This window comes from Dreissena polymorpha, chromosome 2, assembly GCF_020536995.1.
Source record: "Dreissena polymorpha isolate Duluth1 chromosome 2, UMN_Dpol_1.0, whole genome shotgun sequence".
Classification (NCBI taxonomy): Eukaryota; Metazoa; Mollusca; class Bivalvia; order Myida; family Dreissenidae; genus Dreissena; species Dreissena polymorpha.
In genome coordinates this window covers 7,740,687-7,753,927 of record NC_068356.1, presented here as the reverse complement: position 1 = coordinate 7,753,927, position 13,241 = coordinate 7,740,687, and the positions used below count along the sequence as shown (strand labels likewise).

General features: G+C 33.7%; 1 protein-coding gene across 1 annotated transcript in view; it reads right to left on the bottom strand.

Annotated features, from left to right (window-relative positions):
• Window positions 1–13,241, bottom strand: part of LOC127865630 (uncharacterized) — a 114,779-nt gene that overhangs the window by 74,722 nt on the left and 26,816 nt on the right. The window lies entirely within an intron of this gene.

Sequence of the window (13,241 nt, the reverse complement as noted above, 5' to 3'; positions counted from 1 at the left end):
ACTGAAACATTACAACTTTTAACGAAATGTTAAAGCAATACAGCTTGCTTTTATCCAACTAATACAATAATATGAACAGTTCAAAATTATTTGCTTAAATATATATATTGACATCAGCGTGGAATAAAAGTTTAGTCAAAACAGCGACCGTTGCATGCGCGTAGGCCAATATGATGTTCCCTTATCAGTTTTAACAACATTTATACGAAAACGTTCTTACGTTTTGGACATGCTTGTTTGCCATCAAGCTCGTCACATCCCATGGTCTCCAGATCTTCAAACATTTCTACTTTAAAGAAATTCTGCTTAGCTGGGGAGCTTGCTATAGCCTCAAGCTCGTTAGTATTTACCTGGAATGATAGATGTTATTTTTGTTTAAAGCTCTAAGTCGAACTAACGCACTATGAAAACTTATACCTCTGAATAAACATATCATTATTTATTTATAGACAAGAAATAAGTTTAAACAACAGACAGTGAAGCAATTACAAAGACTAGTTTTGACCCCTACTTTGTTTCCGATCTCCACTGTAATAATTTTTATTCCGGCATCTTTTACAATCTGTGCAGCTGCCAATGTTGCAATATGATAGGTGCTGTCTCCATCGGTGAGCAAAATACAAATTCACGACAAATTTTCGCGCACGCCGTTTCCGGGAGCAAAGAGGTCGCTCAGCGCCTTTTCGAGTGCCGTGTGTGTATTAGTCTGGTCCCCGTTGTCCTGTGTGATCGTTGCTACCTATTGGATCCAAATGTATACATAGTATTTTTGAACGAAATATATTTTATATTGTAGCTAGGTTTATTACAAACTAAACATTTACTGTTTGGTGTTCAAATATGCCATTGAAAATTGTAATCGGTATATTTACAAATTGTTAAATTGAGGAAAAATGTTGCAATCAAATGTATAAAAGCGTTTTAGGCAATTTATACATAAATTGCAATTTAATCGAATAAAACCATTAAAAAAATTTGCTTAACTAAAAAATAATTTGTAATATAAACACTTAAAAATATCGCCGTACCTTTTTAAGTACATCCTCCACGTTATTAAAGTCTTTAAAATAAAACAGTTTAACAACGTTTCTGCTAAACGTGAGAGCGGCATCTTGCGGGTCTGTTTTAAACGTTCTGAAAAGTTTGTTGACGAACTTTAACTGAATCTTGAAATACTTGAACCAGATGCTTGAAGAGCTATCGATTATGAACGCAACAATTGCCGGTTTTCGACATAGCTCCGCGCCTATCAATAATTATGTAGTTATGTTATTGCGTTTTGTTAACTTTAGGTCAAGACATTTTTAGCACAATAATACATCATTAATTTGATGTATATAAAATACAGATATGACTTAAACTGTCAATTTTACTTTACGACGATTGATGTAAATACAGGATAACACTTTAAACACGTATGCATGAAATAAAACCAATAAGAATGAACTACTCACCTGAAGCTGTTGAAAATATCTGACACAAAGAAAAACAACACAATAACGAGTCACAATATTTCGTTAAAGCTATGCAATGAAAACATGAATGTTATGTGGTAATATTGTAAAAAGTTTGTTGAAATAAACTTTAAGAATGCTAATCTGACGTATTTAGAATTGAGATGCCAACAAGTAAAATGTAAGGTTTACATTACCATTAAAAGCGCAAGCACAAACATTGGCGACGTTTTACGATCTAAATCCGACTGTATCGACCTCGAATATAAATATGGGGTATGGTTTGCGTCGGAATGCAATAATGTTATAATGACATATGGTAGGGGTTATTATAATTAATTATTTTCCAGTTACAAACATACTCATACACGCAAATGATCAGAGCTTACAACAATCTACCCTTGACAAAGTATATTTATTTTACGGCAAAAGGTGGTCTGTATGTGAAGGTTTGTCTCTGTCTAACCATGCAAGTTATGTCTGTAATGTCTGCAAAAAGGATGACTGTTAAAGAGTAACACTGTTTTGGAAAAAAATGCTAACATCATGCATTTACAGTATATTTCCGGTATGCCAGATATGTCCACCAAAGAATGAACTCACTTGTCTGAATGTTAAACAGTTATGTGACCAGTCGGCTTCATTAAGTATAATAGCCATTTTACACACGATCAAACGGTACATGCTGCACTATTACGTTTATTGCCGACAATGACTTGATTTTACTTGTACTGTATTTCTGCTCACACGATGCATTTAAGTATACAGTAAAAAAGGACATGAATTCCGCTTAATTATTTTATCATCTTAATGTTATACACATCTCTCCTTTAAATTTTAAAGTGAGAGCAGTTATTTGTGTTTCCTGGTGCGTGGCTCTCGGTATCGAGATACCAGTTGTCTTGAGAGAGAAAAACATACTTATATGCTGGTGCAAACTTAGTTCATCCGCTTCACCTTTCACAGAATATTGACTGATTTTTTTTATAAAACTATTATACGCTCATAAAAGGGACAAGCTGTGTTTGTACCGAATGATTTTTTCTCCAAAGATGTGGAGATCCGGAGTACAAAAAGCGGCAAAACAATTTTCACACATTTTACAACAATTAAGAAAAGAAACCCGATTCTCTGCGAACCTTTAATGTGCTAAAACCTCTGGATGCTCCGCCACCTGGCACGTTCCATAAACCGACTCAAGCAATGCGATAACCATCTAATGTGGTGCACCAAACGTGGAGGCGTAAGCGATTTGGACCCAGTCGGAAGCACACGTGCCCCCACCCGTTAGCGTGCCTTTAGACGGTGGAATTATATAAGCAATATAAATTTAATTAATGCTTACATACATATAGACAATTTAAGTTTGCTATTCTAATTTCAAACGAAAGAAGTATACAGTACACTCAATGCGTCCCCCACTTATCGGGCAAAACTAGATTTACTTACGTTTGATCAAGTTAAGACGTAAAGCAGGAATAATATTTTACGAGTAGAAGTTTTCAGTCTTTGATGAATGATTATGTTTAAAATGACTAATAACCAAGCAAGCCGAGAAGAAATTGAAACCTTGCATTTCATAATTGTTATGAGATTGAAATTTATTTGTTTAGTAGGCATCGTATGGGTACATTATTTATATCATCTACTGAAACATGTATTTGATCTAAATTATATAAGAATTTTCGACATTGTTTTGACATATGCTTCAGCCAATTTTTATTGTGCAATATGTTGTCATTCGGCTGTCCTTGGCTCGATTCATTTGTAATCCAACCGAGCCTAATGTGACGTGTAATAAAAAAAATATGCCGACATAGTACAATGTTTAAAGCATTGTACATGGATTATCATGGAATATAAAGAATACATGCATTCGGAGATAACAATGAATAAACACAGTGTGAGCCAACATCAGATTTTCAAAAATCACAATCAGGATTCAACAAGCTTTCATTTATCATAAAATTGTTATAATAGCTAAGATAATTAAGACTATGCAGTTTTGACGCCGATGCTGAAAATAGTGATAATAATGATGTGATTATGATTATAATGATGATACTTTTATTGTTGTTATAATGATGACGCTGTTGATTCTAATGATGATTATGATGATGATTATGATGATGATGATGATGATGATGTTGATATCATTCATTTTTTTTTGTCGGAAGTACAAATTTATTTCATTGTATATATTGTTCTTGTAATACAACGGACATCAAACTGTCAGCAAATCATTCCATATCCATAGCGAACCTGATGGTGATATTTTGACTAATTTATCTCGAATGCATCAATGGGCTGCCGTGTTTGCTGACCGTCTTCATGTTCGTTACAAAAAAAAATATGTTTTTTTTTAACTTAGGTCTAAATAGAAATGTTTTTACTGTTAAAAGTTAGTTGTGTGTCAAATGTAATACAATGTCGAGAAACGGTAGCAACTTTAACGCTGTGATTGTTTGTACAGATTTGGTCACGCTGCTTTATATTTCAAGTGGTCGTAATGTGGGCAGTTTCATTCGGTAACCGAGATTTAATTCGACGCTGATACGCTAATATTGTTGCACATTTATATTCCTTGTTCGTTTGTGGTAAGCATATTTTGTTTACATATTTTCAAATATTCACGCTAGACCAAATACGCTTTATGCACGTCGTGTACGTCATTTGCATCTCGTATTGCGTTTAAAATCCGATGGAAGCGGGATGTAAATACGTATAATTGAAAAAAATGTGTTTGTGTTAAATAACAAAACGCCTTTAAAAAAAACCGAGGGAATATATAAACAGAATGGCTAGTAACGTTGACCACAGAGCTTAGGCCACGTTAAAGTTGTTTGCAAAATGAAGTCATTCGTCGCGAATGGTCTAGTGTGGTTTGCAATGTTTGCATATGTCGGGGCTGACAGGAAAAGGTTCGTATTTCGAATTATTTCGACTTAATCTATTTACTGCTATATAACAATTGTTTGATGATCTTGATAATTTTATTATACACGTGCTTTTTGCGAATACAAATTTACTGGCAATTCAGTTTGATTTAGCCTTCAATAATCAATACAGCCATCAGTCTGTATTTAATTCGCATTTAGATGGTAGACTTGTTTTTTTTAATCGTGTCATTAACGTCTTTGATTTATTTATATTTAATAAAATCTTCAGTACTTAAACAAGAAAATGAAAAGAAATAAAAAAACAAACAATATCCATCCGAGTTTGAATCCAGCTCAAAGGGTGTCAGGCTCATTAAATCATTGTAATTCTGACTAAAACACTTATCAGTGTAGTTTGTTATGTGAATAGTTCACTCATTTCATACGATTTCTGCCACAAAAATTTAACAAAGCAAAATAAATCAACCTCCATTTCAGTCAATCGTAAAGTGGTACAAAGTTGAATCCTGAATGAAAGTATAGAAATTTACGTTTTTACGAAACGAAATGTAAATACTTGTTTACTTTTAAAAGTCAATGGTGTTATTTAACTGTTGTATGGAAATAAAGTTGTACTATGTTTAAAACTGAGAAAAACAGTTTGAACCCCAAAATCAGTTTGTCAGTTTGTGTCAATAGCATGAATGGTCTTACAATATTAACAGTTTTACTACTCTAAAATTAAATGTACTTAAATGTTTATAATGTATAAAGTATTTGTTCATTATTGCAAATGTTTCTGCAGAGCAGTTTTGGCAGACAATAAAAGTATCGAAGGACTTCAGTGAAATTTATTCCAAAACGGCGTTTATTGTCAGATGCAGCCGCTTACGCGACTGCCCGGTTGTTTGTGACGAGCATGTGATGACATGGGTGTATGCCGGCCAACCATAATGCAATAGTCTGACGGGTGGCAAGACAGTAGTTTCGAGTTACCAGGCTTGCACGTGCGCCGATGGCTACGGAAACAATATAAGGACATGCGGCTGTAGCTTTAAAACGTGTATGAAGGAGTGTGGAACACGGGCCCCCGCAATCGAGTTGATAAAATGTATGTTTGGCTGTCACCGTCAGTAAACTATATTTGTATTGCATGTTTGCAAGTAGTTCTAATGATTCTATGAAAACTAATCAATTAACTCACTGAACGTTAGTCAGCGTCAAAATGAATTACGCCCACATCGTGAGTTTAGTTTTACATTTTAATATGTATCAATCAAGTACAAAAAAGGAAGGGACAAAGAACGCTTACAGATGATAATCATTTGTTTCAGATTTATTATATATTTACATTTAATACATTTATGTATCAATCAAGTAAAAAAAAGGGAATTGACAAAGAACACTCACACTTGATAATCGTTTTTTTTAAGAATCATTATATATCGTTGAGGTGTTAATGGTCTTCATAGTTTTACCAGCCACTAGCCAGATTAAACCATCTAAAAGCAACATATCAACGATGGTTCGTTAGATTATTTTGTGTAGATAAAACACCTTTTTTCGACTGTGTTTAATGTTATTGAGCACATTCAAGTTTATGTGTATTTTGTCTGCTTTTGTGAATAAAATATAACTACTTGTTAGAGGCCGTATTTATTTTTGAGTCATTTTGATACAAATTTAATGTAAGACAGCGAAGAGGATTCGCGAAGGAAGCTTTTAAAAGAGCTTTATTATTCAACTTTCCACTGGTCGACATTACTAAAAAACACATCGAAAGGATATACCACAGGGAACAGTCAAATCTTTATATTGGATACTATTATAAATACTAACCACGAAAACAACTTTCGTGTTTCCAATTTCAGAGGAAAAGCAAATAAAATAACATCGACGGTTCTTTTTAAATATTTATGAAAGCAAAGCCGATTTTAAAATACGAACTGAATTACATTTTAAGATGTTTCATATGAAACGAGAAAAACATGGCATAACCGGCCATATATGAAACAAGAAATATCTTTTAAAAAGATATACGGCGTTGATTGTGGTCGATGTTTATGAACGATCAAAAGTTATCTCTATGAGATAAAAGTAGCGGATGCCTTTTCTTTGCGCAGTTCTTAGCTACATCATAAGCAAATCAATTACGGGGTGTTGCGCCAGATTTCGTGGCTTATTTTGCTTTATGTGATATTATTACTCAGATATCTATATTTACAGAATAGAAAAACACAAGAAACATGAAAATAAACGATTGCATATAGGTCAGCCGGCAATACTCGAATCTTATTTAATTGCATAATTATAGTATAGTGAATTATTGTGCTCATGCTTAATAAACTGGTCTAAATGGATAAATATTTCTAATTATTTTTATCAAAATTGGTCCTTATCATGCAAATGTTAAAACCATATTAAAAATCGATGATTGACATACCACAATAATATCGCCGAATATCTTTATTTAGTATCTTTCTGATCAAAACAGACTTCAAGTGCACAAAGTTTACGAGACGGCGTTTATATAAAGATTTCTGCAACTGACCGCAAACTGACCTTGATACCTTGCGGATTGGAATGCAATGCATTACAGTCAGTACGTTATTGTCAGTAAGACCGGTGTAACACAATGATCGCAACCCCTTCTGCGAACTCCGGTGATGAACTGTATATAAACTCTGACTTTCACAAATGGCCGGGAGTTGACCCGAAACCTCGCGGGTTGAAATGCAATGCAAGTAAGTACTAAATATGACAACATAGCTACTAGTATAAACGCTTTTGCGCTGGTAATTTTCTGAAAATAAAAGGTGAACGCACAAACTGTATTTATGTCGAAAATTGATTGTAAAACTGTTCTATCTATTGAGCCTTTTCATTAGAGATAAAATTGTTTCATGCAGTAAAACAGTGTTACAAAGACGCGGATATGTTTCCAATGTTATGGTGTTATACTCAAATCAGCCAATGGAATAAATGAAGTGTATTCATTCGTACCTAGCCGCGGGAAATTTTATTTGAGTATTATTGGACACTTACAAAGGTCAAGTCAGGGTGAAAAGCTGGCTTATTCAGCTAACGCCGAAAAAACGACAAAGATTTGTAACATGATGCATTCAAGTAGTTCACTGTGAAACATCGACAAGTGGTTATTGTGACATATATGCCACTTGTACAAAATCAATATACTGTGAACAGATCATTTGCCAGCCTTACATACGGGAAACACTATTAATTTACAATCCACCATCACCTAAGAAAAAATGTCTGATCGCCGTCCATGTTTGATGAAGTAGTTTGTCTAAACATCCGTTTTCGAACATAATATATGATTGCTCTATTGGTGGTTCCCATTTTATACGCGTTGTATGTCAGTTAATTGTAGACGCGGATACTTTTATATTGTAAACAAAACAAGAGTGTGCGTAATTAATGAACGATATTATAACTGAACATACACTTGAACAATGTTCTGATAAACGATATTATAACGAAACATAAACTTGAACAATATTCTCATTATTCCTCTTAGTTTGTACAATAATGACCATACTTTTTTATATTAACATTTTAGCCCACAGGAACTGTCGAGATTTTCAATTCATATCTCGTCATGATACAAGTGTATTGCAAGCTGAAGAAAAAGGGACAAACGGGCGAAAAACCTTCAATTCTATTTTAAATAACATGTGCACTCAATACAAGGGAAACAATTAGAAAACATATGAAATGAAAGTTGGTAGGAACAGCCTCGCTTTTAATCAATATAATTTTTTTCCTTTTCTGTTGGAATGAGTTACGAGTGTGTTTATTACATAACTAATTTATATGATTATGAAATGTACAGAAATGTATTTTTAAATATTCATTTGTGTTTTATTATCAAACTAGTTATCAACACGTATGTAAACTACTTAATGAGATAAAAGACAATTATTCTAAAAATAAAGTTTGCCACACAATGTACACGCAATATGTTTAACCTAGTAATTGTTAATATTTTACCGATTATTGGATAATAAAGCCCAGTACATCGCAATCCTATTATTATTTTCCACAGTACTACTAATGCTCCTAATACAAATAAATTCTAATCATTAAGGGAATGTTATGCCTCAGACGACTTTTCTATTTTTATGAACACTAATGAATTTAATGACCTTGCAAATAAGGAGAATAATGTATTTCACGTCTCAGGTTCCATTTTAATATCATAAAGTATATAAACTGCAAACAAAATATTGCACTACATCGAAAGCATCAATTGTCATCTTTTTGTTCCACGATACAACCCTCCAACCCAACTGTATCAGTATTTTATTAAAACAATTATTCTGTGAATACAATCTATATGTACGTATTTCAAGAACGTGAAAATGGTTTTTTCCCTAAGTCAAGTGAACAAACAGTTAGATTCTGTATTTAGTATGAATGATAAGAAGTGAATATATGATAATAAAAGCTATTTTATGTAAGCATTCTTTAGTCACCGTGAAATATTGATTAAGTTCGATTATTTGACCATAACTCTCCAATAGAAAGCGACAACCGTTACGGTTATCTATGAACATAATGTAGTTAATTTTAGAACAGATGACAAATAAAACCGTGAGCGGTGTAAATATGAATGGCAAAGTGGTGTCATTACCTTTATAAATTGTATGCTATCACAAATTAGGTTATTTTACAAGAAATAAGTGGTTAACAAGACATACTTTTCCATGTTGTGTGTGAATGGCTGTGATGATGACATATTAATATATAGTTTCAAGTGGGTAACAAGACATACTAGTCAATGTTGTATGTGAATGGCTGTGATGATAACATATTAATATATAGTTTCAAGTGGGTAACAAGACATACTAGTCCATGTTGTGTGTGAATGGCTGTGATGATAACATATTAATATATAGTTTCAAGTGTGAATGGCTGTGATGATAACATATTAATATATAGTTTCAAGTGTGAATGGCTGTGATGATAACATATTAATATATAGTTTCAAGTGTGAATGGCTGTGATGATAACATATAAATATATAGTTTCAAGTGCGTTTCAGTTTCAGTTCTTGTGGCATTATATAACATTCATATTAATTAACTTTGTGTTTCGTCATGTATTTCAATATGCTTAGAGTTTATAGCTCGCGTCTGTGTGTATTGTTAGTGCAATTAATAGTGTAATTAATAGTGAGATTGCTAGTGTTATTAATAGTTAAAAGTTTTAGTGTACGCGAATCGGGTCTTAAATCATACGAGTAAAAAGAGAAAAGAACTTGAATGAACGCGATACTTATTGGACTAGTTTGCATTACTACGCATGTGAATATGCGATTTCCAATTATCAATTAACGATAGATGCAATGGAGCTGCTAGTATGTGTCACCATGTGTTTATTATATGTTTGTTTTACTGAAACAATTGTGCCTGCACGCTGCCTATATCAAGGCATTGTATTGTATGTTTATTTATACATCAGTGATGCGGTTATCTTATTAACTCACTCCGATAGAAGATATCCCCATTGCAGCCTTAAAAGTAGCGACTCAGGTAAACCACTCATCCTGTTTTGTACAGGGGGTAAGGCTGTAAACCATTAAAATATGTGTAGGAATGAATAGTCTTTCTTTTATCATATCCTACAGTGGGAATACCTTTTATTTGTATTTTGATGAACTTAAAAAAGTCAATGCTCTGCAATTGATACGATTATTTAAACATGGATGATGCTTGTGTTCACCATATGTATATATGGTGAAGAGAAATATTCCCCAAGATGTATTATTGTTAACATTATAGTATTATTCAAATACCTTTGCACAGAAAATAAATCACCCACATATTTTTATTTCAACTATGGATTGGTTTTGTATCAAAACATATCAATTCATATGAAGTACATATTGCATACTGTACTTAATAAAATATAACATGAGCAAGATAATTAATTTACAGTCATATACCGAACCCCTTCTAGCTATTAACTGTTTTGGATGACTAGATCTACCAACCATGTTAGTTGAAATATAAAACAATGAAGGCGGTAAAAGACATCTGCCACAACATCACGTCGGTATAATACGGTGTTGAGACTGAGTGTTAATCTATTTAGAACCTCCCTCAGCAAATCACGATATTCCGTCGAATGCTGCTGTGTTGCAGGTACTGCGTAATATATAGTATTTGTTTATTATTTATATATAGTATTATACACGCGCCAAAGGTTTGATCTAGTTTTTAAAAATGTTTTCCCTGCATTTTAAGGAAGAAGCCAACATCCCATTTTCAAATGTGACAAACATTTTTCGAGTGATATAAGCCCGGAGCATTTTTGGCGCCTTCAGATATTAATTAATCATTTCGTTTTGTTTTTCCTTTAGTCCTTTTATGAATGAAGAAACTTCTAGCTCTTGAGTTAATATTTGTTTGAGTATATGGGTGATTCTTCTCTACATCTTTTGCCCACAAAGATTCTTTTCCTGCACCCAATAGCAAGCATCCTCTTCTTAATAAAGAGTTTTTTATTCTTAAAGTCGTGTACTCAGCTCTGCCGAAGATCTGAAGTTAGTATTCAGATACTGTTCAGAGACAGTGTCTTTTTAAAAGAAACTTAGCCATGTTTGGACGATTTAGTAATCATGTTTTAGCGGTCCAGAGGAAAATAAAGGGGTCCTACTTTGTGTTAAGTTGTTGCAAACAAATCATACTGTTGTTTTGTTAAATTAACCGGATTAAAAAATTACTGCATATATTTTATATTATTACGCTCTAAGTAATGTAAGTTTCTTGAGTCCTCTAGTTTTGAATTTGCTGGTAGCGAATTGTACCTATATAGTTCAAATTCTTTCTTTAACCTTTACTGCTTTCAAGGAAATGTCGTTCAGCAATATCATAGTTATGTGATTTAGATTTGTTTTATTTGAAAAACCGGTATACTTTCTTGCACCGTTGATGAGTCTTTATGTGAGACTTGAGTATCTTTAGAAGAAATATTCCCCAAAGATAAACGTCTGCTCTAAATATCTTAACATGTAAATCTGAACCACTGATCTTTATCAAAAATTTAACTTTTAATCTTTCTAGAGCAGACACGCACGCATCATTTCTATACGATTCTAAATAAACGTTGTAAGTAAGTAGTTATTTGATTCTAAATGAGACATTTTAAAATGTTATAAAAATTATATGAACTGCGCACACACACCCACATATCATGCAATCAGTTAACGTATCGTAAACTGAATGGCTTTCCGCTAGTTTAATAACGTGATATGGTAACTGATAAGAATAGATGCGAAAAGTTTTCTTGTTTAATAACCGTGGAGATTTATGTATCTTTGTTAAATAAAAAAAAATAAACAGGTATCACGCGAAAAGATATATTATTTAATATATCAAATCAATGTTACTTTTCTTCCAAATTAAGGACATGTATTCGCCCGCGCGGATCAGAAAACATACCCTGGTTATTAACTAAAGTTATAACGGTTTTTGATATGTGTAAAATGATAAATGTTTTGTTAGCTCACCTGGGCACGAAGTGTTTAAAGTAAGCTAGTGTGGTCAATATTTTCCGCCTTTTTTTCCAATCTTGAATTATCTTGGCTAAACATTTATTTGCGTTTGAACCTGAGTAACATGCGTCTAAAAGCAAAATTACGAGTTCAAATGATATGACAACATTGATACCATTTTGAAAGCCATATGTAAGGCCTAATATGAACGCCACTTGGCAAAAATGATTAGCTTCAAAATATCTGGGCCACGTTTGACACGAGTCAAAAGCGTCCTAAAGCTAGGTCACGATTTTAAATCTTAACAAAAAAAAAACGTATTACCACTCTAGTTGCCACATGTATGATTCAAAATCTACGATACAAAATTCAACTTGGTAAGACAAAGACTATTATGTTTATCTTGACAATATTATAGCCAATATGGATCTTGTGTAATCATAATGTAAGTCTTTACCTCAGGTTACCGTGGCAGTCTTTATCGTCTGAATAATTTTACGCTCGATCGTCTTTCCAAGTTTCTGCATATCGCCACAAGTATAAACGCTTCCTACATTTAAATCATTTAAATAATATTCGCTTTTAAACGTAAGTTTCATGGTTGTATGCATACTATTAACAGTTAAGTGCATGCATGACCATCAAAGGAAAAAGGCTGGCAGACGCGATCAGCTTAAAGTACCCGGGTGCAATTCCGTGCAAGGATGGAACGAGCGACGCTAAGGTTATAATAAGAATTGCCATGGCGACCGCAGCGATGGCAAAATTGGTCAAGTTGTAAACAAACAGCCCAATCAGCTTCCATACAAAGCACAGGCTATTAAAGTCCATCAGAGTCTCGATCATACTGTACGTCTGCGAGATCTGGACACTTCAGCCGGACACAGAAAGCCTGATACAAGATTGAACACAAATGTCTATGACGACTGCTCTGCATCTCCTACATAGAACACAAACGTAAGATGATGTCCGAAACATGACAGCAGTGCGCACTTCTTGGCATTCAAATATCCCTTGTGGCGACCATAAAACGACAAAAGATGGTTTGGTTTAAATACGTCACCAGGCACGACTCTCTGTGCAATACTGTGGTCAAGCGCACGCCAGAGGGATGCCGCCGTCCATACAGTCAGCAGTAAACTGGATGGACAATGTGAGCGTCCGGATGTCCCTCCCCATGAATGAGCTACTCCCATCAGCTTTAAACAGACCTGATTAGCGGAGGGTCGTTGCCTCTAACCAACCATCCGAATATCCATATTGGTCAAGTGAATACGTATGATGATTATGTTGTGTTTTTTGTTTTTATGTAGAAATTCAAAAAGTATTATGTCAGAAATTCAGTTTGCTTTAAAAGTATGATGGCTTCTTATGATTTCAAACAAAACC